The following is a 26,498-nucleotide window of genomic DNA, read 5'->3' on the forward strand; positions in this document are numbered from 1 at the left end:
AACTCTTGCCATCCATATGCAATAGGAAGAGTTACAATATGATGAGGGTGAGTCTTGAAATAGTGACACTAAATCAACGGTGGTATATTTCCAAATCAGGATGGTGGATGGTTTGGAACAGGACTGAATCTGTTGGTGCTCCTATGAATCTGTTCTCCTTGCCCTTCTAGATGGCCATGAGTTTGAAGGGTGCTGTATTAGGAGCCTGGTAGACAGTACACATTGCTCCTAATGAGCATTGGTGAAGCTGCACTCATCCACACAAATGTAACAGGTATAGCAAAAGGTTAGATGCAGAATAATGCTGCACTGTCCCCATCATCAGTCCAGGAAAGCGACTGTACAGGTTTCCATACAGAACAAATCCACGTCTACATTAGCCCTTTTAAAATTTCCAGACTATGTTCAGCATTGCACTTGATATTCATTAAATCAGATACTACACTGTTCCTATCAACCAATGAAGGACAGCTACAGCATGGGAGAAAGTAAAAACGTGATCCCTTGCTCCCAATTCCTCTGCCTCCATTGTTTCTGCTCCCGGGAGGACGAATTCAACTCCAGAGTCAAGAGTGTGGTGCTGGAAAAGCACAGCAGGTCAGGCAGCATCCGAGGCGGAGGAGAATCGGCATTGACGAGGGCCTTGATGAAGGGCTTTTGCCCGAAACGTCAATTCTCCTGCTCCTCGGATGCTGCCTGGCCTGCTGTGCTTTTCCAGCACCACACTCTCGACTCTGATCTCCAGCACCCGCAGTTCTCACTTTCTCTCAATTCAACTCCAGGATGTCCCAGATGGTGTCCTATTTCAAGGACTGCAATTTCCCCTCCCATGTGATCAAAAATACCCTGCAGTGAATCTCCTCCACTTCCCGCACCCCGCTCTCGAAACTCCCCCCCCCCCCCCCGCCCCTACTGCAACAAGGATAGAAACCATCCCCAAATTCCACCCTATAAGTTTTCAGATACAGCAAATTATCCTCCCCCATTTCCACCAGCTACAGTCAGGCACTACCACCAAAGATATATTTCCATCCTCAACCCTATCTGAGCTCCGCAGAGACCATTCCCTCTGCGACTCCCTCTTTAGGTCCATGACCCCGACCAACCCACCCTCCACTACTGGCACCTTCCCTTATCACTGTGTTGCTGGAAAAAGTGCAGCAGGTCAGGCAGCATCAAAGGAGCAGGAGAATTGACATTTCGGGCAAAAGCCCTTCATCAAGGCCCTCGTCAATGCCGATTCTCCTGCGCCTCGGATGCTGCCTGACCTGCTGTGCTTTTCCAGCACCACACTCTTGACTCTTGACGTTTCGGGCATAAACCCTTCTTTAGGAAATTCCAGCAACACATTTTTAAGCTCTGATCTCCAGCATCTGCAGTCCTTACTTTCTCCTATCTTCCCTTATCACCCACATCTCCCCCCTCACCTCCATCCAAAGCCCGAAAGGTTCATTTCACATTTTCTTTTACAGAGTGGCGAGAAGAGAAGGTGGAGTAGAGCGAAAGCTGCTGGGAAGGGTAAGGTTTCCCTCTTAAAAAGGGACTTACCTGGGGATCCAGGCCTCCATTTTTACAGAGCGGCGAGGAGAGAGGTTCGAGTAAAGTGAGGGCTGCTGGGAAGGGTAAGTTTTCCCATTTTTTTCCTGTCCGGAAGCAGCAAGAGACACTGCAGAGGTGGAGACCAGGAGAGTGCAGGGAAGGTAAGGACTTAATATATATTTGGGCAGCAGCTAATCCCGAGATACTACACGTGTAGTATCTCCCTCCTGCCCCATTCCTCGAACCAGAAGAAAAAGACTATGTAAGGTAGGGCTTTTAGTTTTTCTTTTTTTTTTCATTTATTTAAGTGCATTGTTTGGTTTTAGTTAGTTGATATAAAGCTCAGTTTCCAATGGCAGGGGACCTCAGACCCGTGGCATGTGCCTCTTGCTTGATGTGGGAGCTCAGGGACGTGGCTGACATTTCTGACTCTTACACTTGCAAGAGGTGTGTCCAGCTGCAGCTGTTGTTTGACCGAATGATGGCTCTGGAGCTGTGGATGGACTCACTATGGAGCATCCGCGATGCTGAGGATGTCGTGGATAGCACGTTTAGTGAATTGGTCACACCGCTGGTTAGAATTGTTGCGGGAGACAGTGAATGGGTGACCAAAAGACAGAAAAAAAGTAGGAAGGCAGTGCAAGTGTCCCCTGCAGTCACCTCCCTCCAAAACAGGTATACTGTTGGGGAAGATGGCTCACCAGGGGAGGGCAGCAGTTGTCAAGATTATGGCACCATGGCAGCCACTGCTGTTCATAAGGGCGGGAAAAAGACTTGTAGTGCCTTGGTCATAGAGGATTCTATTGTGAGGGGAGTAGATAGGTGGTTCTGTGGCTGAAAACGGAACTCCCGGATGGTATGTTGCCTCCCAGGTGCTCGGGTCAGGGATGTCACCGATCAGCTGCAGAGCGTTCTAAAAGAGGAGGGTGAACAGCCAGTTGCCTTGAAACATATAGGCACCAATGATAAGTAAAAAATGAGATGAGGTCCTGAAAGAAGAATTCAGGGCGCTAGGAGAGAAGTTAAAGAGGAGGACCTCAAAGGTAGAGATCTCTGGATTACTACCAGTGCCACGTGCCAGCCAATGTAGAAATTAAAAAATAGGCAGGATTTACACGTGGCTTGAGAGATGGTGTAAGAGGGAGGGGTTCAGATTTGTTGGACATTGGGATGGTTCTGGGGAAGGTGGGACTATTACAAAAGGGACGGTCTACATCTGAACCAGACTGGAACCTTTGTCTCTGGGGGAGTTCTTGCTACTGCTGTTGTGGAGGTTTTAAACTAATGTAGCAGGGGACTGGGAACCAGAAGAGAAAACAAGTAGGCAGTGAGGTGGAGACTGGAGACTATAAGAATCATGAAGATAGCATTAATAAAGGGAAGAGTAGGCAGAGAGCAGATGAATGCAAAAGAACTGGTGGCCTGAAGTGCATCTACTTTAATGCAAGGAGTGTAGTGTGTAAGGTAGATGAACTTACGGCTTGGATTGGTGTCTGGGAGTATGATGTTATTGCAATCACAGAGACATTCTTGAAGGAAGGGCAACTAAATACTCCAGGATACAGATTCTTCAGACAGGACAGGGAGGGAAGTAAAAGGGTGATTGGAGTTGCATTGCTGGTCAGGGATGGAATCACGGCTGTGCTAAAGTACAGACCACTATGGCGGTATTGGGTATTGAGGCATTATGGGTAGAGCTGAGAAATAAAAAGGATATAGTTACATTGTTGGGGCTGTATTACAGGCCTCCCAACAGTGAGTGTGAGGTAGAAGAACAAATAGGTAAACAGATTATGGAAAGACGTAGAGGTAACAGTTTGGTGGTGATGGGAGATTTTAACTTTCCCAACATTGACTGGGATACACTTCGTGTCAGAGGTCTAGATGGGGTAGAATTTGTAAGAAATGTCCATGAGAGTTTTCTACAGCAGTATGTCAATAGTCCGATGAGGGAAGGGGCAATATTGGACCTGGTACTGGGGAACGAGCCAGGACAGGTGGTAGAAGTTGCGGTGGGGGATTTCTTTGGGAACAGTGACCATAATTCTGTATGTTTTAGAATACTCGTAGACAAAGATGAGAGTGGTCCTCTGGGAAGAGTACTAAACTGGGCCAAGGCCAATTATATCAAAATTAGGCAGGAGCTTGGAAATGTGGATTGGACACAGCTATTTGAAGGGAAGTCCACATTTGATATGTGGGAGTTTTCAAAGATAGGTTAAAGATAGTGCAGGATAGGCATGTCCCGTTGAAGGCAAAGGATAGGAAAGGCAAGATTCATGAACTGTGGATGACAGGAGAAATCATACGACTAGCCAAGAGGAAAAGGGAAGTGTATATAAGGTCCAGGCAGCTAAGAACAGGATGGGCCCTGGAGGAATATCGGAAGAGTAGGACCAGTCTGAATCAAGGAATCAAGCGGGCTAACAGGGGTCATGAAATAGCTTTAGCAAGCAGAATTAAGGAGAATCATGAAGTATTTTATTCTTAGATAAGAAGCAAGAGATTAACTAGAGAAAGGATTGGTCCAGTAAAGGATAATGAAGGAACGGTGCTTGTCGAACCTGAGAGAATGGGTGAGATTCTGAATGATTACTTTGCATCTGTGTTCACTGAGGAGAGGAACATGATGAATCTTGAGATTAGAGATAGAAGTTTGATTAGTCTGGATCATGTTGAAATAAGTAAGGAAGATGTGTTGGGTAGACTAGAGGTTATGAAGGTGTACGAATCCTCAGGACCGGATGGGATCTATCCCAGGTTGCTGAGGGAGGCAAGAGAGGAAATAACTGAGGCCCTGACAGATTTCTTTGCGGCATCCTTAAATACAGGTGAGGTACCGGAGGACTGGAAGTTTGCTCATGTTGTTCTCCTGTACAAGAAGGGTTATAGGGATATTCTGGGTAATTACAGACCAGTGAGCCTAACATTAGTGGCGGAAAAGTTGCTGGAGAAGGTACTGAGGGATAGGATATATTTATATTTGCTAAAGAATGGGGGGATCGGTGTGGGCTTGTTGGGCTGCAGGGCCTGTTTCCACACTGTAGGGAATCTAATCTAATCTAATCTAATCTAATCTAATCTAATCTAATCTTATCAGTGATAGGCAACATGGTTTTGTGCAGGGGAGATTGTGCCTTACCAACTTAACAGAATTCTTTGACGAAGTGACCAAGTTGATAGATGAAGGAAGAGCTGTTGATGTCATATATATGGACCTTAGTAAGGCGTTTGATAAACTATCAAACTATCCCCATGGTAAACGAATAGAGAAAGTGAAGTCACATGATGTGCAGGTGTTCTAGCTTGGTGGATAAAGAACTGGTTGAGCAACAGGAGACAGATTAGTAGTCGAAGGGAGTTTCTCGAAATGGAGATGTGGGCATGAGATGTGCAGTGGTGTTCCACAGGGATCAGTGCTGAGGCCACTGCTGCTTGTGATATACATAAATGATTGGAATAGGGCACTGTTGGTATGATCAGCAAGTTTGCAGATGACACTAAGATTGATGGAATAGCAGAAAGCATAAGGGACTGTCAAAGAATACAGGAGAATATAGATAGACTGCAGAGTTGGGCGGAAATGTGGCAGATAGATTTCAATCCAGACAAACGTGAGGTGATGCATTTTGGGAAGTCGAATTCTGGAGCAAATTATACTGTAAAAAGAAGAGCCTTGCGAAACGTTAATGAGCAGAGAAATCTTGCAATGCAGGTCCATTGTGCCCTGAACAATGCACAGGTGGATAGAGTGGTCAAGAAGACATATGGTATGCTTGCCTTCATCGGACGGGGTATTGAGTATAAGAGTGGCAGATCATGTTAAAATTGTGCAAGACATTGATTTGGTCACATTTAGAATACTGTGTACAGTTCTGGTCGCCACATTACCAAAAGGTGTGGACGCTTTGGAGAGGGTGCAGAGAAGTTTACAAGGATGTTGCCTGGTATGGAAGGTGCTAACTATGAAGAGAGGTTGAGTAGGTTAGGTTTGTTTTCATTAGAAAAAAGGAGATTGGGCGATGGGGAGGGGGGGGGGTTGATTCAGGTTTACAAAATCATGAAAGGTATAGACAGGGGGATAGAGATTAGCTTTTTTCCCAGGGTGAAGGATTCAATAACGAGAGGTCATGCTCTCAAGGTTAGACATGAAAAGTTTAAGGGGGATATACGCGGCAAGTACTTTACACAGAGGGTGGTGAGTGTCTGGAACACGTTGCCAGCAGTGGTGGTAGAAGCAGGCACAGTAGATTCACTTAAGATGTGTCTGGACAGATGTATAAGTAGGTGGGGAGCAGAGGGATACAGATGCTTGGAATTGGGCGACAGGTTTAGACAGTAGATTTGAATCGGCTCAGGCTTGGAGGGCCGAAAGGCCTGTTCCTGGGCTGTGAACTTTCTTTGTTCTTTGTTTGTTCTTTAGTGCTGGGATGTCCAACTGTGATTGGAGTTTTAGTACATCACTCTATTTATAATAATTGCTTGTTGCTCTGGTCTAATTGGGCCATTTTGGTATGTGAAAAGTGAAAATTTCCTGGTCATTTGTGACCCGTATCTACCACTTATTACGTCTGTGTCTGCTATCTTGTCCAAGGTAGTAACCTTAGTTTTGAAAAACTTACCTCAGGCATCGGGGCCTCCATTTGCCAAGAGGGGCGAGGGGGAGCGAGGGACTGATGGGAAGGTGTGTATAACAGTTTAAAAAACGACGAGGAGAGAGGGTGAAGAGAAACGAGGGCAACTGGGAAGTCTTTAAGTGGGGTCTCTGGCACTGAGCCTGGCACTGTGGCTCAGAAAGGAAGAGAGTAGAAAAGCGCTAGTGGAAGGGGACTCAAGAGTTAGATAGATTGACAGGAGATTTTGTGGTCAGGAACGGGACTCCCGGAAGGTATGTTGCCTGCCTGGTGCCAGGGTCCGGGATGTGGCAGATCGGGTTTACAGGATTTTGAAGGGGGAGGGCGAGCAGCCAGAAATCATGGTACATATTGGCATCAATGATAGAGCCAGGAAAGGGATTGAGGTTCTGAAAAGTGACGACAGAGAGTTAAGGTTGGAAGCTGAAGAACAGGACAAGTAGAGTAGTGATCTCAGGTTTGCTGCTGGTGCCACAAGATAGTGAGGTGAGGACAGTCAGTGATTGCAGCTTAACACGTGGCTGCGAGGCTGGTGCAGGAGAGAGGGCTTCAGATACCTAGACCATTGGGATACCTTCTGGGGAAGGTGGGACCTGTACATAAGGGACAGGTTGCACCTGAACTGGAGGGGAACAACTGTCCTGGGTGGGAGATTTGCTTGTGTGGTTCAGGAGGGTTTAAACTAGTTTGGCAGGGGGATGGGAATCAGAGCCACATATCTGAGAAGGGGGCAGTTGCAGACGGGGCAGTGACAGGATGTGGTGAATCTATCGAGAAGGTTTCTCATGCGATGAAACAAAGGGATTGGTTAAAGTGTGTCTGATTTAATGCAAGGAGTGTCAGAAATAAGAATGAGGAACTTAGAGCTTGGATCAGTACTTGGGGCTATGATGTTGTGGCCATAACAGAGACATGGGTTTCACAGGGGCAGGAATGGTTGCTTGATGTCCCAAGGTTTAGAATGTTTAAAAAGAACAGGGAGGGAGGAAAAAGAGGAAGGGGTGTAGCATTGCTAATCAGAGAGTGCATCACAGCTACAGAAACAAAGGTTGTTGAGGAAGGTTTGTCTACTGAATCAGTATGGGTGGGATTTAGGAACAGCAAGGTAACAGCTCCTCTTTGGGGGTTTTATACCAACCCCTGAATAGCAGTAGAGAGATCGAAGAACTCATAGGCAGGCAGATATTGGAAAAATGCAGACGTAGCAGGGTTGTTGTTATGGGTGATTTGAACTTTCCCAATATTGACTGGAACCTCCTTAGTGCAGATGGTTTGGACAGACCCATTTTTGTCAGGTGTGTTCAGGAGGGTTTCCTTACTCAGTGTGTAGACAGGCCGATGAGGGGAGAGGCCATTTTTGATTTGGTGCTCGGCAATGAGCCAGGACAGGTGTCCGATTTCATGGTGGGAGGACACTTTGGTGACAGTGATCACAACTGCCTCACATTTACCATAGCCTTGCGGAGGGAAATGAGCAGTTACCAAGGGAAGATGTTTAATTGGGGAAAATGAAATTATGATGCTATCAGACAAGAGTTGGGAAGTACAGACTGGGAGCAATTGTTCCACAGAAAGGGCAAAGCAGACATGTGGAGACTGTTTAAGGAGCAGTTGTTGCGAGTAATGCAACAGATAAGAAGGGGTAAGATTAAGGAAGCTTGGATGACAAGAACAGATGAGCTTCTCGTCAAAAGGAAGAAGGCAGCTTCCGTAAGGTGGAGGAAGCAAGGATCTAGCACAGCTAGAGAGGATTACAGGCTTGCGAGAAAGGAGTTCAGAAATGGACTGAGGAGAGCCAGGAGGAGGCGCGAAAAAGGTTTGGCAGGAAGGATTAGGGAGACCCCAAAGGCATTTTACTCAAGCGTGTGGAATAACAGAATGGTCAGGGAGAAGGTAGGGTTGATCAGGGATAGCATAGGGAAGTAGTGCGTGGAGTCTGAACAGATAGGGGAAGCCCTAAATGAGTTTTCACTAAGGAAATGGACCTTGTTGTGAATGAGAACTTTGAGGAGCTGGGATACAGGCTTGAACAGATCATAATTGATGAAGTTGATGTGCTGGAAATTTTGGCAAACATTAAGATTGATAAGTCCCCTGGGCCAGACCAGGCCAGACCAGGCTGCTCCAGGAAGCGAGAAAGGAGGTTGCTAAGCCACTGGCAAAGATCTTTACCTCCTCACTCTCCATGGGAGTTGTACCGGGGGATTGGAAGAAGGCGAATGTTGTTCCTGTTTTCAAGGAGGGTAATAGGTAAATCCCTGGCAATTACAGACCAGTCAGTCTTACATCTGTGGTCAGCAAGGTTTTGGAAAGAATTCTGAGGGATAGGATTTATGACTCTTTTAAAAAGCACAGTGTGATTAAAGGCAGTCAGCATGGCTTTGTGAGGGGCAGGTCATGCCTCAGAAATCTTATTGAGTTCTTTGAAGAGGTGACGAGACAGGTTGACAAAGGTTGAGCAGTGGATGTGGAGTATTTGGACTTCAGTAAGGCATTTGATAAGGTTCCCCAAGGTAGACTCATTCATGAAGTCAGGAAGTATGGGTTACAGGGAGATTTGGCTATCTGGATTCAGAATTAGTTGGCTGACAGAAGGCAGAGAGTGGTTGTAGATAGAAAATATTCTGCTGGAGGTTAGTGTTGAGTAATGTCCCGCAGGGCTCTGTTCTTGGGCCTCTGCTCTTTGTACTTTCTTTTATAAATGACTTGGATGAGGAGGTTGAGGGGTGTATTAGTAAATTTGCAGATGACGCAAAGGTTGGAGGTGCCATTGATAGTATTAAGGGCTATTACAGGCTGCAGCGTGACATAGACAGGATGCAGAGCTGGGCTGAAAAATTGCAAATGGAGTTTAACCTGGATAAGTGCATTTTGGAAGGTTGAACTCGAATGCTGAATATAGAATTAAACACAGGATTCTTGGCAGCGTGGAGGAACAGTGGGATCTGGGTGTGAAAGTGCATAGATCCCTCAAAGTTGCCACCCAATTGGATAGGGTTGTTAAGAAAACAAATGGTGTTTTGGTTTTCATTAACAGGGAGATCACGTTTAAGAGCCACATGGTTTTGCTGCAGCTCTACAAGTCCTCGGTGAGACCACACTTGGAATATTGTGTCCAGTTCTGGTCGCCCTACTATAGGAAAAATAAGAGGATTTGGAAAGGGTACAAAGAAGGTTTACCAAGATGCTGTCTGAACTGAGGGCTTGCCTTATGAAGAGAGGTTGACTAAGCTTGGACTTTTCTCTCTGGAGAGAAGGAGGAAAAGAGGTGACCTGATTGAGGTATACATAATAACGAGAGGAATGGATAGAGTCAGTAGCCAGAGACTTTTCTCCAGGGCAGGATTGACTGGCACAAGGGGTCATATTTTTAAGATATTAGCACAAAGGTACAGAGGGGATGTCAGAGGAAGGTTCTTTATGCAGAGAGTTGTGAATGCATGGAATGTGTTGCCAGCGGTGGTAGTGGAAGCAGAGTCATTAGAAATATTTAAGTGACTGCTTGACATGCATATGGATAGCAATGAGTTGAGGGGTGCATAGGTTAAATTATTTTACATTAGGATTAATCCTTGGTACAACATCATGGGCCAAAGGGCTTGTTCTGTGCTGTACTTTTCCACATTCTATGTTCTATGTAACAAAGACTTCTTTGGGATTTCCCAGCATTCTATCTCTCTTGGCTGCTGTCTTTGATAAGAGATAGGAAGGCTCCTATCCATTACTTCTAATTAGTTTTTAAACCTTTCTAATGTTTTAATTAGTGAGTGTGTGTGTGTCTGTGTGTGTGAAGTCCCAGAATTTATTTGGAAACCATATCTATGATTATCCTGAAGAAATAATTAAAACATATTTATAGTACTATCGCTGATTGATTAGAAAAAAATTAAAAGTGAAACAACTAATTGGTGTGAAATGTTGTTATCTTGGAAGGCAGCACATACCATCTCACTTAAATAGATAGCTATTGTTTTACATGTTGCAGAGACAAGCGGTTCCCACACCCTCTCATTTCTATTAAACATTTACTCTAAAGCTTGTTGGGGTTTTTATGTTGTTCTGTCATGGGGATCCCTAACACTGATCATCCGGGATGGTGATGTGCAAATCCTGTGGAAATATCAGGGCAATGACAGGGATACAATTTCCCACCTGAGCTGGCCACCCAGTTGTGCAGTCACATACGGGACAGACCATTCCCCTGCTCCAAGTGCAGGAAGGATTCAGTCAGACATCCAGCTGCTGAGACACCTGCAGATTTCCAGGGGGTTCCAGAAAATTGGATTCTAGTGGGACTGCTTCATCCAGTTTCATCTTCCCTTGATGTTGAACTTTTCCCGCAGTAACCTCTACCACCAGGAGTAACCAAACACACCAGAGTCTGGTGAAAAGTGGTGGAAGCAATTGTGGGAGTACAAGAGAAGTTCTCAGCTCCAGGAATACAACTTGTCCTCATTAATGATATAACTGAACTACAGCTGAGAGTGCTGCCTGCTGTTGTTGAAAAGCTAGTGGAAGATCAGGAAACTGAGGTATTACAGGAATTATATCCTGAGATGTTTCCTGACGATGTGACAATAAGGTCACAAAACCACAGGTTGAAGCCGTCAGAAAAATCAAAGAATAAGGATAACAAAGTTGAAGTTGACTTATCAGAGACCATATTAAGACCAGAGGGTAGCACATGAATTATCAAAAGGTGATCATTTGGGAGTAAGGAAAACTTACACAAACAAACAAACAATTTTATTGGCCTGGACTGTATAAGGACGAGTTTGAATTTTTCTGGACATGTCATAAATGTCGGGTAATTGGAAAACCTCAGGCAGCAATAAAAACAAAACTTTTAATCCCCATTCATGCATTTGAGGAACCTTTTATAAGGGTTTTCATTCATTGCATAGGTCCCCTATCTAAAACAAAAAGTGAGAATCAGTATTCACTGATCATAATGGATGTTTCTACCAGGTATCCAGAGGCCAATCCATTATGCAGTATCATGTTTAAAAGGATTGTAGTATAGTTACTCAATTTTTATCACTAGAGACAGACTACCCACAAAAATGCAATCAGATCAAGGGTCAAATGTTACATCAAAATTATTCAGGAAAGTTAAGAACAGTTTAGGAATAAAACAATTCAAAACCATTGTGTACCATCCAGAAGAGAGCATTAGAATGGTGGCATCAAACTTTAAAGAGCATGCTGAGGGCTGACATTCCAGAGGATTGGGATCAAAGAATTCCATTTATACTTTTTCCAATTGAGTTAAATTATTCTAAGTTCTTATTTCTTTTATTCTTGTTATAGTATTTGAATAAATTGTATTTTGCTTAACTTGGAGTAGTTTGATCAGTCATATTGCATGTGGAACACAGCACTTTACACTTGCTATTAAAATAAGAAAACAATAGCATCTCGGCAACTGTCTTTAAATATTTTGACAGAGTCTGGTCTAGTTCATAACAATGTAGGTACCATAGGTTATTGGGACAGTAGGGTATAGATGGGTAAGGGGGGCAGAGTCTCAGTTTTGGAGGTTGCCAGTATGTAGTGTGCCAGTTGTTTACAGCTTGGTGGGGGTAAAGTGTCATGAAGTAGGGGGCTAGGATGTCAGTTCATTAGGGTGCCAGTGCGCTAGATAAACAATGTGCTAGCTTGTTAAGGTGCAGGGGTGCATAGTTGGTGGGATGCCAGGGTGTAAGATAATAGGTGAGTAAGCAATTAGGTGCTCTTTAAGGCGAGCAGCATGTGGTTAGGATGCCAAGGTATCAGGTCAGCAGGGTGATAGCTGGGTATGCTACCTGTTGTATAGTGGTAGGGATCCAGTGGGGAAGGATCCCAGTTGATAAGGGGTAGAGTCTCAAGTCAGTAGGGTTCCAGCTGGGAAGTGTGAAATGTGCCAGGTTCCAAAGGGTTAGGAGGGTAGCATTCCAACTCAGATGGGGCAGTTCGATGATTTATTCATGGCAAAAAGGTAGTTGCTGGCAGAGCAACGAGAGAGGTTGGTTCCTGGAGCATGCTGAGTCACAGTCTGGTGGATGTAAATGCTGTGCGAAAGGTGAGTTTGGGGTGTACGATTCATTGAATAGCTACACAGAAGCAAAAGAATGTATCTAAAGCGTAACTGTTTACTTAATTTGAATAAAATGTCTGAAGTCACAGATTGATATGGAGAATTTCGGAAGTTTCCAGACATGGAGCAATTTCGTTGGTGAATTTCATTTCCCAGAACAATTGTTTCAATGGGGTGTAATGCATAATCAAGGAATATCATCTCCTTTGCTGATGAGGCAATTTACAGGAGAAAGTGAGGACTGCAGATGCTGGAGATCAGAGCTGAAAATGTGTTGCTGGAAAAGCACAGCAAGTCAGGCAGCGTCGAAGGAGCAGGAGAATCGATGTTTCGGGCATGAGCCCTACTTCAGGAATGAGGAGAGTGTGCCAAGCAGGCTAAGATAAAAGGTAGGGAGGAGGGACTTGGGGGAGGGGCGTTGGAAATGCGATAGGTGGAAGGAGGTTAAGGTGAGGGTGATAGGCCGGAGTGGGGGTGGGGCGGAGAGGTCAGGAAGAAGATTGCAGGTTAGGAAGGCGGTGCTGAGTTCGAGGGTTGGGACTGAGACAAGGTGGGGGAAGGGGAAATGAGGAAACTGGAGAAATCTGAGTTCATCCCTTGTGCTTGGAGGGTTCCTAGGCGGAAGATGAGGCACTCTTCCTCTAGCCGTCATGTTGCTATGATCTGGCAATGGAGGAGTCCAAGGACCTGCATGTCCTTGGTGGAATGGGAGGGGGAGTTGAAGTGTTGAGCCACGGGGTGGTTGGGTTGGTTGGTCCGGGTGTCCCAGAGGTGCTCTCTGAAACCTTCTGCAAGTAGGTGGCCTGTCTCCCCAATATAGAGGAGGCCACATCGGGTGCAGCGGATGCAGTAAATGATGTGTGTGGAGGTGCAGGTGAATTTGTGGCGGATATGGAAGGATCCCTTGGGACCTTGGAGGGAAGTAAAGGGGGAGATGTGGGCGCAAGTTTTGCATTTCTTGCGGTTGCAGGGCAAGGTGCGAGGAGTGGAGGTTGGGTTGGTGGGGATTGTGGAACTGACAAGGGAGTCACGGAGGGAGTGGTCTTTTCAGAATGCTGATAGGGGCGGGGAGGGAAATATACCCCTGGTGGTGGGGTCCGTTTGGAGATGGCGGAAATGACGACGGATGATACGATGTATATGGAGGTTGGTGGGATGGTAGGTGAGGACCAGTGGGGTTCTGTCCTGGTGGCGATTGGAGGGGCGGGGCTCAAGGGCAGAGGAGTGGGAAGTGGAAGAGATGCGGTGAAGGGCATCATCGACCACGTCTGGGGGGAAGTTGCGGTCTTTGAAGAAGGAGGCCATCTGGGTTGTTCGATATTGGAACTGGTCTTCCTGGGAGCAGATGCGGCAGATACGAAGGAATTGGGAATATGGGATGGCGTTTTTACAGGGTCAGGGTGGAAGGAGGTGTAGTCTAGGTAGTTGTGGGAGTCGGTCGGTTTATAGTAAATGTCCCTGTTGATTCGGTCACCTGAGATAGAAATGGAGAGGTCTAGGAATAGGAGGGAGGAGTCTGAGACGGTCCACGTAAATTTGAGGTCGGTTGGAAGGTGTTGATAAATTGGATGAATTGTTCAACCTCCTCATGGGAGCACGAGGCAGTGCCGATACAGTCATTGATGTAGCGGAGGAAAAGGTGGGGGGTGGTGCCAGTGTAGCTGTGGAAGATGGACTGTTCCACATATCCTACGAAGAGGTAGGCGTAGCTGGGGCCCATGCGGGTGCCCATGGCTACTCCTTTGGTTTGGAGGAAGTGGGAGGATTGGAAAGAGAAGTTGTTCAGAGTGAGGACCAGATCAGTCAGTCGAAGGAGGGTGTCGGTGGAAGGGTACTGGTTGGTACAGCGGGAAAGGAAGAAGTGGAGGGCTCTGAGTCCTTCGTGATGGAGGATGGAGGTGGACAGGGACTGGATGTCCATGGTGAAGATAAGGCTTTGGGGACCGGGGAAGCGAAAATCATGGAGGAGGTGGAGAGCATGGGTGGTGTCCCGAATGTAGGTGGGGCGTTCTTGAACTAAGGGGGACAGGACCGTGTCGAGGTATGCAGAGCTGAGTTCAAATGGGGCAGGAGCAGGCCGGGGCAGTCAGGTTTGTGGATTTTGGGCAGGAGGTAGAAACGGGTGGTGCAGGGTTGTGGGACTATGAGGGTGGAGGCGGTGGATGGGAGATCCCCTGAGGTGATGAGGTCATGGATGGTCTGGGAGATGATGGTTTGGTGTTGGGAGGTGGAGTCATGGTCAAGGGGGCAGTAGGAGGAGGTGTTTGCGAGCTGGCGTTTAGTCTTAGCGGTGTAAAGGTCGGTGCGCCAAACTACTACCGCACCTCCCTTGTCTGCAGGTTTGATAGTGAGGTTGGGGTTGGAACGGAGGGAGTGGAGGGCTGCACATTCCGAGGGTGAGAGGTTGGAGTGGGTATAATTTGTTTGTTTTCCTTCCTCACAATTAAATTGTGACGATCTATGTCCTGCTTTCTAAAGATTGTGGATTGTCTCCATGTGTCAGACGTTACCAGGGGGCCATGGTAGTGGCAGATCTACTGCTTATTATCCTCGACCTGATATTGAGACACATTCCTATTGTTTATTGGGAGCAGTTTTATTTCCTGAAGTCCATCCCTATGTGTAATATCCACGCCGTCCTGCTTTATGCAGCCACTGACTGTTCTGTTTGGTTCACTGTCACTTTCACCTTTGATCGATTTGTGGCCATTTGTTGCCAAAAGCTGAAAACTAAATATTGCAGTGAGAAAACGGCAGCTGTCGTTCTGGGAACAGTGACTGTGCTGAGCTGTTTAAAGAACATTTTCTGGTACTTTATGTTCAGAGCTCATTATCTACTGGTGAACTCTCCCTGGTTTTGTAATATAACAATCGGTGTTAATCACTCTCCTGTCTGGGTCTCAATTGAGTTCCTCCACCACATTCTCACCCCAGGTTTCCCATTTATCCTGATTCTGCTGTTCAATGTGCTCACTGTCAGACACATTTTAGTGACCATCAAGAGCCCGCAGAAGGCTCCGGGCTCACACCAGTGGGGACGGTCAGTGTGATACAAAAATGCAAAATTGAAAACAAATCCATAATTTTACTCTTTGTAATATCGGGCAATTTCATCCTGTTATGGTCAACATTAATGGTATATTCTATATGGTACCAGATGTATTTGATTGGTTCTTCATCTGTGTTTCTAGACTGGTTTGTGCGGGAATTGGGCTTCATGCTTCCCGCCTCAGGCAACTGACCGTGTGGAGTTTGCACATTCTCCCTGTGTCTGCGTGGATTTCCTCCAGGTGCTCCGGTTTCCTCCCACAGTCCAAAGATGTGCAGGTCAGGTGAATTGGCCATACTAAATTGCCAGTAGTGTTAGGTTAAGGGGTAGATGTAGGGGTATGGGTGGGTTGCGCTTCGGCGGGGCAGTGTGGACTTGTTGGGCCGAAGGGCCTGGCTCCACACTGTAAGTAATCTAATCTAATCTAATGCTGCAGCTCCTCAGCTGCTGCACAAAAATCGTGATTTATGCTGTGACCCAGACTAAGTTCAGACAGCAGCTGAAGAATGTGCTGATATATCCCTTTACCCAAGCTTATCAATCAATCAAATTCACTCATTAATCAATCCATTCAAAATTTTCTCATTTTAGTTCAATACTTCAGACTGTTGCTATGGTAACAGACTGGGGTAGTGCTGGTTTGTCCAACCTTATGCCCCAGGGCTTACAGGGACACATTTCAAAGTTTCTCTCAACTCAGGGGCTAGTGAGAAAAGGCACCATTCCACTGACTGTATGTGTAAATTCAATTTGTAAATAATATAAATGTACATTAAAAAGTGCCATCTAGCACATTGAACTTTATTGTTGTTTGCCTTTGTGTTTAAGAAGCTGTGCTGGAGAGAGACAGATTCACTTCAAGTCCAGGTCCTTAGTGAAGGGGAGGGGACCAGGGCTGAGGTCAACAGTTGGGTTTCAGTCACTCTGTCCTTGTTTTCACTTTTTCCTCCATACTGCCCCCTTCCCATTTCCCTCACGCTCTCCATACCTGCCATCCTCAAGTCCTATCACCTTCCATTGCTAGGGAATAGTGTTCAGTGTGACCACACACAGTTCCTGGTGGAACAGAGTGGGTGTGTGTCTGTTGCCGGGGGAACAGAGTGGAGATGGGTTCACAGGTCGTTGCTAGTGAAACAGAGTGGCAGTTGTTGTAAAAACCCATCTCACTCAATAGTGCCCTTTAAAGAGGAATTATACTGTCCTCACCTGGATCCGCACATGTAGAAAAACGTGCGGCTATACTATTTTATTTTGTCCTTGAAAGGGTTTCTGAATATTGTTAGATATTTAGACAGACAAACCTAGTCCGAGATTCAGAAGCAGCAAGAAGCCTTCCTGTCTCACTGTACACAGAATTTCCATTATTGTCTCAAAAACCTTCATTACCTCTGATCCTTCAGGAGTACAACCCTGGGTTTATTTCATTTCACTCCATTGCCATTGAACCGTTATTGTTTAGCTATCTTTCTGGCGAATCTACCCTGCACTCAATTGGACATGGATTCCTAATTCCAACTTATTCTTGCATTTCCCTAAATGTAAAGTCAATGTCAGTGCTGTGCTAATGTGAAATGGCTGCCGTGAGCAAAGCTAAAATGGCTACCACTTTCGGAATCATTCATGCCAGATCTGCAGATTAAAACACCTCTCACATTTTATACATCTCTCGATTTTTCTGCTGAAGAAATATAGCAAAATGTGACCTGTGCTTTTTGGGTGTTACACTGAGGAGGGACAATAGAAACTCAATGGTGTAATGTTAAACTGGGTGCAGAGAAGGCTTCAGTTTGGATCAGGAATTCTGTCAGCATAGGAGGGAGTCAAATGTGGTGAAAGTTGTGTTCATTCAGACAGCCCTACATTGTAGAAGTAGCAGCATTAGATTTCCTACGGTATGGAAACAGGCCCTTTGGCCCAACAAGTCCACACTGACCCTCCAAAGCGCAACCCACCCAGACCTACTCCCCTACATTTACCCCTGACTAATGAACCTCACGCTATGGGCAATTTAGCATGGCCAATTCACCTAACCTGCACATCTTTGGATTTCGGGAGGAAACCAGAGCAAACCCACGCAGGCACAGGGTGAACATGCAAACTCCACACAGACAGTCACCCGAGGTCGAAGTTGAACCCGGGTCCCTGGCACTGTGAGACAGCAGTGCTAACCACTGAACCACCGTGCCGTGCTGGATATGGAGAACTCTGTTAGGTTCTGCAAGTTTCACCTCTTTAAGTTGCTACCCTGGACATGTTAGAGAGGGGACGTATAGGCCCCACTATGTGGACAACCACCAGAGTTTCTGGTAGATGGCATGGTGCAGAAATGAGACATGGCCTCCTCAGGACCTACGGTGGGGTGGGGTGGGAGTGCAAAATTCGAGACCCTGCCCCAGTTTGGTCTGAGGTTGACTCCTGAGTCAGTGAGGTGCCAGCTGTCTGGGTGAATGCCCTGCAGTATAGGATGGAGGTCAGAGACTTTCTCCACTCTTCCAGGGTAAGTGCCACCAACTGCACTTTGTGACTTTGTCCTCACTCTATCACTGCTACTGCACCCACCTCCCACCAAGGATCATGTTCTCACACTCTCACTACTGAATGCAGCACCTTCTCTCAGTCTCTCTCTCTCTAACATATTCTCTGTCCATCTTCCCAACTCTGCCTGGTATCTGTGCTGTCTATTCATTCATTCAGGACAGCTCACCACCTTTCCCCCAGCTGTGCCAGCACTATCAGCTGTGCCATCCACCTCCATCTCCCTTAGTACATCTCAGTAATTCTCTCATTCCAGATTAGGGCAGAAAGAGCCAAGAGGGAACAGGGGCATACCAACGTTCACCTCCTCACCCCTTACAGGGAAAGGATCCAGACCCTAACAGCCACGAGAGGCTGACTGACTGTATCCAAACTCCCGGACTGATATCTGAAACTACCCTTGACTGACTGTGGACAATGAGATCAAGCTTCCACACTGTAGGGAATCTAATATAATCTAAAATACACAGTGAGCAGCCCAGAGGTACAATCCATGAACTGGGTGTGTGTCTCTGAGCACAGTGTTCTTGCAGTATTATATAGTACACTTGCGGAGATGTGCAAACAGCAAGATGACACAGCCTATATAACACAGACCTTGCACAGTCTGAGTTCAGGAGGCCTTGTGGTTTTGCTTTGCAGAAAAGGAGCAAGTTAGCTGCAGCCACCCTCCGCTCCCTGTTGATGGCCCATGGCTCTGGCCAAGGGTTAACCATGTGAAACATGTCAACTCACAAAGAACAGCTTCCACAATCAGAGCTGTGCTGTGATGGCATGGAGAGGCTGGCATGGAGAGCCAGCATTGGTGGGTGTAGTGGGGGGAGACAGAGTTACCAGGTACTTGCTCTGACTTTCATGTCAAATTTTTAGCGTTGAGTTTCCCCAGAGTGGGAGGGGAATATGAAGCTGCAAATTTATGAGGAAAGATGTACATCAACATGGCTGTTGATAATCAGTAATCACTCAGTCAGCATCTCATTACTATATTAGATTAGATTAGATTACTTACAGTGTGGAAACAGGCCCTTCGGCCCAACAAGGTCCACACCGACCCGCCGAAGCGCAACCCACCCATTCCCCTACATTTACCCCTTTACCTAACACTATGGGCAATTTAGCATGGCCAATTCACCTGACCTGCACATCTTTGGACTGTGGGAGGAAACCGGAGCACCCGGAGGAAACCCACGCAGACACGGGGAGAATGTGCAAACTCCACACAGTCAGTCGCCTGCGTCGCGAATTGAACCCGGGTCTCTGGCACTGTGAGGCAGCAGTGTGCCACCGTGCCGCCCACGATATTGTTAGAATCTTATCTCAAAGAACAGAACAGCACAGGAACACACCCTGTGCTTCACAAAGCCTGCGCCGACACATCATGTCTTTCAAAACAAAAACAAAGACTTTTGCCTCTACACAGTCTGTATCACTCTATTCCCAACAATATACATCTCTCTGTCATGATACCTCTTCAACTTTGCTATGAATCTACTTCTATCACCTTCTCTATCAATGCATTCCAGGCACTTGACCATTGTGTTTAAAAACAAACTTTCCTCACATATACTTCTGACTTTATCCACTTTTACTTTAAACCTATGCCCCCCTAGTAATTGATGTTTCTGACGTGGGAAGAAAAAGTCTCCCACTATCCGTTCTAGCTATGCCTTTCATAACTTTGTAAACTTCTATGAGGCAACTCCTCATCCTCTGACGTTGAATTGAAAACAAAGAAGTTTGTCCAATCTCTCCTCTCAGGTAATACCCTTCAAATCAGGCAAAATCCTGGGAAACCATATCTGTACCCTGTCTAAAACCTCCATATCCTTCTACTGATGTGGCAATATTACAAATGTAGCTGGACTAAATTCCTATACAGCTGCCACATGACTTGCCAATTTCCATACTATCTGCCCCAGTTGATGAAGGCAAGCATGTCATGTGCCTTTATGACCACCTTATTCACTTGTGTTGCCACTTTCAGGGAACTGTACATCTCGATCCCTTTGGATGTTGATGCTACTAACAGTTCTTTCATTTCCTGTATACGTCTCCTTTGCATTACAGCTTCCAAACTGTATCACCTCGCAATTGTCCAGGTTAAATTAAATCTGCCTTTTTTTCCATCCAAGTCTCCAGCATGTCCTCTGGAAATCATCCTCACAATCCAACATTAACCCAAACTTTGAGTAATCTGGAAAATTTCTGATCAGGCTATCTACGTTCTCCTGCAGATCATTTAATATCTTATAAACACCAAGAGTTCCAGTATTGATCTCTGCAGAACACCACTGGTTACAGATTTCCAGTCAGAAAAACACCTATCGCTAGCCTGTCTTCTATTATCAAGCAGCTCTGTATCCATCTCACCACAGATCCCATTTGAATTCACTCAGCTTATTAAAATTAGGTAAAAACAATGACTGCAGATGCTGGAAACCAGATTCTGGATTAGTGGTGCTGGAAGAGCACAGCAGTTCAGGCAGCATCCGAGGAGCAGTAAAATCGATGTTTCGGCCCTTCATCAGGAATACAGGCAGAGAGCCTGAAGCGTGGAGAAATAAGTGAGAGATTAACTTGAATTAACACTTCATCTCTTCATCTATCTTTGTCCTTTACAATAATTATATTAGAATCAACTGCCATGAGGGACATTCTCAGACAAATTACTAAAGTCCAAATGGACAACAGCCAGCCCCATGCACACATTGCGCATCTTTGTCACTTGCTCAAAAAACAAAATCGAGTATGTGAGACATGATCTCTCCCACTCAGAGCCATGTTGCCTCTTGAAAATAAGCTCATATTTTTACAAATTTAAGTCAGTCATATCTCTTCAAGTATAAGAATCACCAGCCTGAAATTTCTGGGATTATTGCTGTTGACTTTATGAAACAAAAGAACAATGTTAGCTGTTCTCCAGTCTCTCAGCCTTTCCTCATAAGACCTTCCCTCCAGACCAGGCAATATCCTGTTAAATCTCCTCTGCACCTTTTACAATGCTTCCACATCCTTTCTGTAATGGGGCGACCAGAACTGTACACAATATTCCAAGTGTGGCCGCACCAGCGTTTTGTAAAGTTGCAGCATGATATTGTGGTTCTGGAACTCAATCCCTCAATCAATGAAACATAATACACCGTATGCCTTCTTAACAGCGCTATCCACCTGGGTGGCAACTTTCAGGGATCTATGTACATGGACTCCAAGATCCCTCCGAATGTTCACACTTCCAATAATCTTTCCATTGACCAAGTACTCTGCCATCCTGTTATTCTTCCCAAAGTGCATATCTTCACATTTAGCTACATTGAACTCCATTTGCCGCCTCTCAGCCCAATTCTGCAGTTTATCCAAATCCTCCTGCAACCTGTAACATTCTTCCAAACTGTCCACTACTCCACCGACTTTAGTGTCTTCTGCAAATTTACTAATCCATCCACCTATGCCTGCGTCTAAGTCATTTATAAAAATGACAAACTGCAGTGGTCCCAAAACAGATCATTGTGGCACACCACTTGTAACTGGACTCCAGACTGAATATTTTCCATCAAGCACCACTCGCTGCCTTCTTCCGGAAAGCCAGTTTCTAATCTAAACTGCTAGATCACCCTCAATCACATGTATCTGCATTTTCTCCATCAGCCTACCAAGTGGAACCTTATCAAAGGCTTTACTGAAGTCCAAGTATACCACGTCAACTGCCCTACCCTCATCTACTTGCTTGGTCACCTTCTCAAAAAGCTCAATGAGGTTTGTGAGACACGACCTGCCCTGTTGATTTGTCTACCTTAATGCTGTTCAAAAATCCCAGCACATTCCCCATTTTTTAATATAGAAATGCTGTAGAATATCAACATATCCCTCTCTGCACTTACCATTCACTACATTAATCTCTTTTGTAAAAACATATACAAAGTATTCATTAAAGATTTCACCCACTTCCTTCAGCTCCACGCATACTTTCCCTCCTTTGTCCTTGAATGGACTCATCCTTTTACTAGATACCTTCTTGTTACTTAGAGATGTATAAAATAGCTTGGAATTTTCCTTAATCCTGTTTGCCAAAGACATTCCATGGCTCCTTTTAGCTCTCCTATATCTTTGTTTACGTTTTTCCTTTTCTTTTAAAAAATATTTTTCAAGTGTCACATCTGTCTTCAGTCTCCTAAATCTTACCTATGCTATTTCTTTTTGACAAAGCTCACAATTTCTCTTGACATCCATGGTCCTCCCATCCTTACCATCCTGTCTCGATACCCAGATCTCATGTTCCAAAATACAATTAGCTGTTTGAATTGTCCAGATGTATCTGACTAGATTCTCTGATAATTCTCACAGATTCATTATTAAAGCCCACACTGTTGAGGCACCTTTAAGCTTCAATCCAAATTAAGAACCACATGCAAACATGTTATGTCTGCATATGCTTTCTATTGTTTGCCCTTGATGTTCCTGACTTTACTTATTTTCTTCCTCTGGTTTGAAAAAAAAATTCTAAACATCAATTTCATGTTTCTTGCCAGCCGCATTTCACACTCTGTTCGCTTTCTAATTTCCTCTTGGATTGCACCTCTCCACATTCCACACTCCTCGCGGTTTTCTGTAGTACTGAATTCCCACTGCCTGAGATAACCTTTCCTTTTCTGCCTGTGCTCCTAGACTTCTGCGAGCTCTAGATTTAGCTCACTGACTGTTTTTACTTTGTGAGAAAACATTTTCTTGAAACCATGTTAATCTCCCTCCAAATGCCTACCAGTACTCAGATTCTGATTTATCTTCTTGCTGTTTCCTGCTCACTTTAACAAAATCACTTCTCAACTTATTAAAATTAGACTGACTGGAATGAACACTCTGCCTCTTTATCTAACTTTGTCCTTTTTGATAATTATATCAGAATCAACTGAATTATAATCACCATTCCCAAACAGCTGCCCTTTTCTTTCCAGAAGGGTGTGGAAGGCACTGTCTAATGAGTGTCACACCTGCTGTTGAATGTCTGTGGTGGAGGGGTTGTGTGGTTGTGGATGGGGACCAATCACATTGGCTGCTTGGTCTTTGATCTGAAGTTGCATTCATTCATTGAATCAGGGTGCGCTCCATCACTTTCCTGACTTGAGCCACGGAGATCATGGACAGTCTTTGGCGAGACAGGAGAACCATTATGAGCTACAGGATCCCTAGCTTATGATTTGCTGTATGGTCTTGGATAAACCTCAGAATGTTAGTGCCAAAGCATTCAGCAATAGTAATGCCATTGGATGTGGAGTGGTGATAGTTAGATTCTTCACTGTACATGGTGGTCATTATTATCACACAAGTGTGTGGCACAGATGTTACTTGTCACTTGTCAGTCTAAGCCTTCCCATTCTCCAGAACTTGCTGCATTTGGTCATGGACAACTTCAGTATCTGAGGATTGAAAAATCCTGCTGAACATCGTGTGCTCATCAGCAAACATTCCAACTTCTGAATGTAGAGAGAAGGTCACTGATGAAGTAACTGAAGATGGTTGGACCTGGAACACAGCTCATTGAACTCCAGCTGACTTACACTGAAGCTGAAAACAACTGACTTCCAATAATCACAGCCATCTTCCTCTCTGCGAGGTGACACTCCAACCAGCAGAGAAACTTCCTCTGATTCCTATAAGATCATAAGAAATAGGAACAGGAGTAGGACATTCAGCCCAAGGCTCTTCCATTCAATAGGATCATCTCTGAGCTGATATTGCTCACATCTGCTTTCCGAGTTACCCTTGATTCTACTATTGAGCACAAATCTGTGAATCTCAACTTTCAATGAACACATATACTCTTCCCACACAGCTCTCCATGGTCAGGGGATCCAAGGACATTCTAATCTCGAAGAGAAGAAATTCTTCCTCTTCTCAGCCGAAATTAGTGTTTCTATTCTCTTGGCATGAGTCTCTGATTCACCTTTGACGGGAACCATCCTCTCAGCATTTCACTTGTCAAGCCCCTTAAGAATCCAGCTTTCTGTGTTTCCTGTAGAAGAACCCCAAATCATTTGTGTTACAGCAGTTTTCTCCATTTCAATAACATTCTGTTCTTTGGTTCCAAAATACACAAGTTCTCTTTTCCCACATTACACACCATTGACTCCTGTTTCACTGGGACACCTTGATGCCACATTAGGTCACAAGTGATCATGGAATTTGCGCAGATACTCTCACATCGCTTCTAGCATTCACTTCTATTTCCATGTTTAAACCAAGGCTGGAATAATGGCAGAAGCTGGGTGGGCCTTGTAGAACCCACACTGAGCTGTCACCTGTCTATTACAAAGCAAATGCTGTCTGATAGTGCTATTGATATCCTCCACTCCCAGCACCTTCCCCTGGCCCCAATGGATCCTTCCTTATCCATTGCAAATTCACCTGCACCTCCACACACATCATTTACTGTATCCGCTGCACCCGATGTGGTCTCCTCTACATTGGGGAGACAGGCCGCCTACTTGCGGAACGTTTGAGGGAACACCTCTGGGACACCCGCACAAACCAACCCAACCATCCCGTGGCTGAACACTTTAACTCCCCCTTCCTCTCCGCCAAGGACATGCACGACACCTGGAGGAAGAGCGCCTCATCTTCCGCCTAGGAACCCTCCAACCACACGAGATGAATGTAGATTTCTCCAGCTTCCTCATTTCCCCTTCCCCCACTTTATCTCAGTCCCAACCCCCGGGTACAGCACCACCTTCTTGACCTGCAATCTTCTTCCCAACCTCTCCGCCCCACCCCCTCTCTGGCCTATCACCCTCACCTCCTTCCACCTATTATATTCCCAGCACCCCTCCCCCAAATTCCCTCCCCCCTACCTTTTATCTCAGCCTGTTTGGCAGACCAGCCTCATTCCTGAACGTCAATTCTCCTGCTCCTCGGATGCTGCCTGGCCTGCTGTGTTTTTCCAGCGCCACACTTTTCAACTATAGTCGGGCGACCAGAACTGGACACAATATTCCAAGTATGGTCTCACCAGGGACTTGTAGAGCTGTAGCAAAACGTTGCAGCTCTTCAACTCGATCCCCCTGTTAATGAAAGCCAAAACACCATATGTTTTCTTCACAACCGTCTCCACTTGGGTGGCAACTTTATGGGATCTATGTACTTGCACACCCAGATCCCTCATTGTTTCTCTCATTACTGGCAGCTTTCTTGTGCAGAATACTCGTCACTTGTCAGCCCAAGCCTGGCTATTGTCCAAGTCTTGCTGCATTTGGATCTAGACTGATTTTGTGATCTGAGAAAATGATAATTGTGAAATATCGAGCAAACTTCATCACATCTGACCATATGAAGGAGGGAGCTGCAGATGGGTGAATGGTATAATTAATGAATATTCCCACCTTCTGATGGAGGGAAAGTCATTGAAGCAGCTGAAGATGGTTGACCCTCAGACACTCTCTCACCTGAGGCATGACTGCAGAGGTGTCCTAGATTTTGAATTACTGACAATGACAACAATCAGTTTTTTACTGATGATTACTCCAACTAGTAGAGAGCTTCCCTCAGATTCCAATTAACTATAACTTTTCACTGCCCTCTATTGTGAAATGGTGCAGGGATGTTAAAAGTAATTACTCTCACTTCCGTCCTGGAGTTCCACCTTTTTGAACTAAGGCTGTAATGAGATCAGGAGCAGAGCGATCCTGATGGAACATTAACTGAACATCACTGAGCAGGTTATTACTGATTGATCACATTATTACTGATACATTCCTTCATGTTTACATGGTAACTATATAACAATGGGTCAGTTACTGGCTGCCAAGAAATTGCCCTGCTTTGTGTGAATAGAACATACTTGGGCATTAATCACATTGTTGGTCGATTTCAGTGTTCTTGCTGTTCAGGAATAGCTTAGCAAGCTTTTTCAACCTTTCTTCATAAGGCAAGCCCTCCAGTCCAGGCAGCATCCTAGTAAACCCTCTCAAAAGCCTCTCTATCTTTCCTATAATAGGGCGACTAGAACTGGACACAATATTCCAAGTGTGGTCTCACCAAGGACTTGTAGAAGTGTAGCAAAGCCTCACTGCTCTTAAACTCTATCGCCCTGTTAATGAAAGCCAAAACACCATATGCTTTCTTAACAACCCCATCTAGTTGGGTGGCAACTTTGAGGGATCTATGTACTTGCACACCCAGATCCCTCTGTTCCTCCACGCTGCCAAAAATCCTGTCTTTAATCCTATACTCAGCATTCGAGTTCAATCTTCCAAAATGCATCACTTCGCATTTATCCAGGTTGAACTCCATCTGCCATTTCTCAGCCTAGCTCTGCATCCTGTCTACATCGCGCTGCAGCCTGCAATAATCCTCAATACTATCGACGACACCTCCAACCTTTGTGTCATGTACAAATTTACTAACCCACCCCTCAAACTCCTCATCCAAACCATTTATAAAAACTACGAAGAGCAGAGGCCCAAGAACAGAGCCCTGCGGGACACCACTCAACACTGACCTCCAGGCAGAATACAACCACTCTCTGCCTTCTGTCAGCCAACCAATTCTGAATCCAGACAGCCAAATCTCCATGCATCCCATACTTCCTGACTTTATGAATGAGCCTACCATGGGGGCGTCACGGTGGCACAGTAGTTAGCACTGCTGCCTCACAGCGCCAGAGACACGGGTTCAA

Source organism: Chiloscyllium plagiosum, unplaced genomic scaffold (assembly GCF_037043375.1).
Source record: "Chiloscyllium plagiosum isolate Xiang-an unplaced genomic scaffold, Cpla_swu_hap1 HiC_scaffold_30, whole genome shotgun sequence".
Classification (NCBI taxonomy): Eukaryota; Metazoa; Chordata; class Chondrichthyes; order Orectolobiformes; family Hemiscylliidae; genus Chiloscyllium; species Chiloscyllium plagiosum.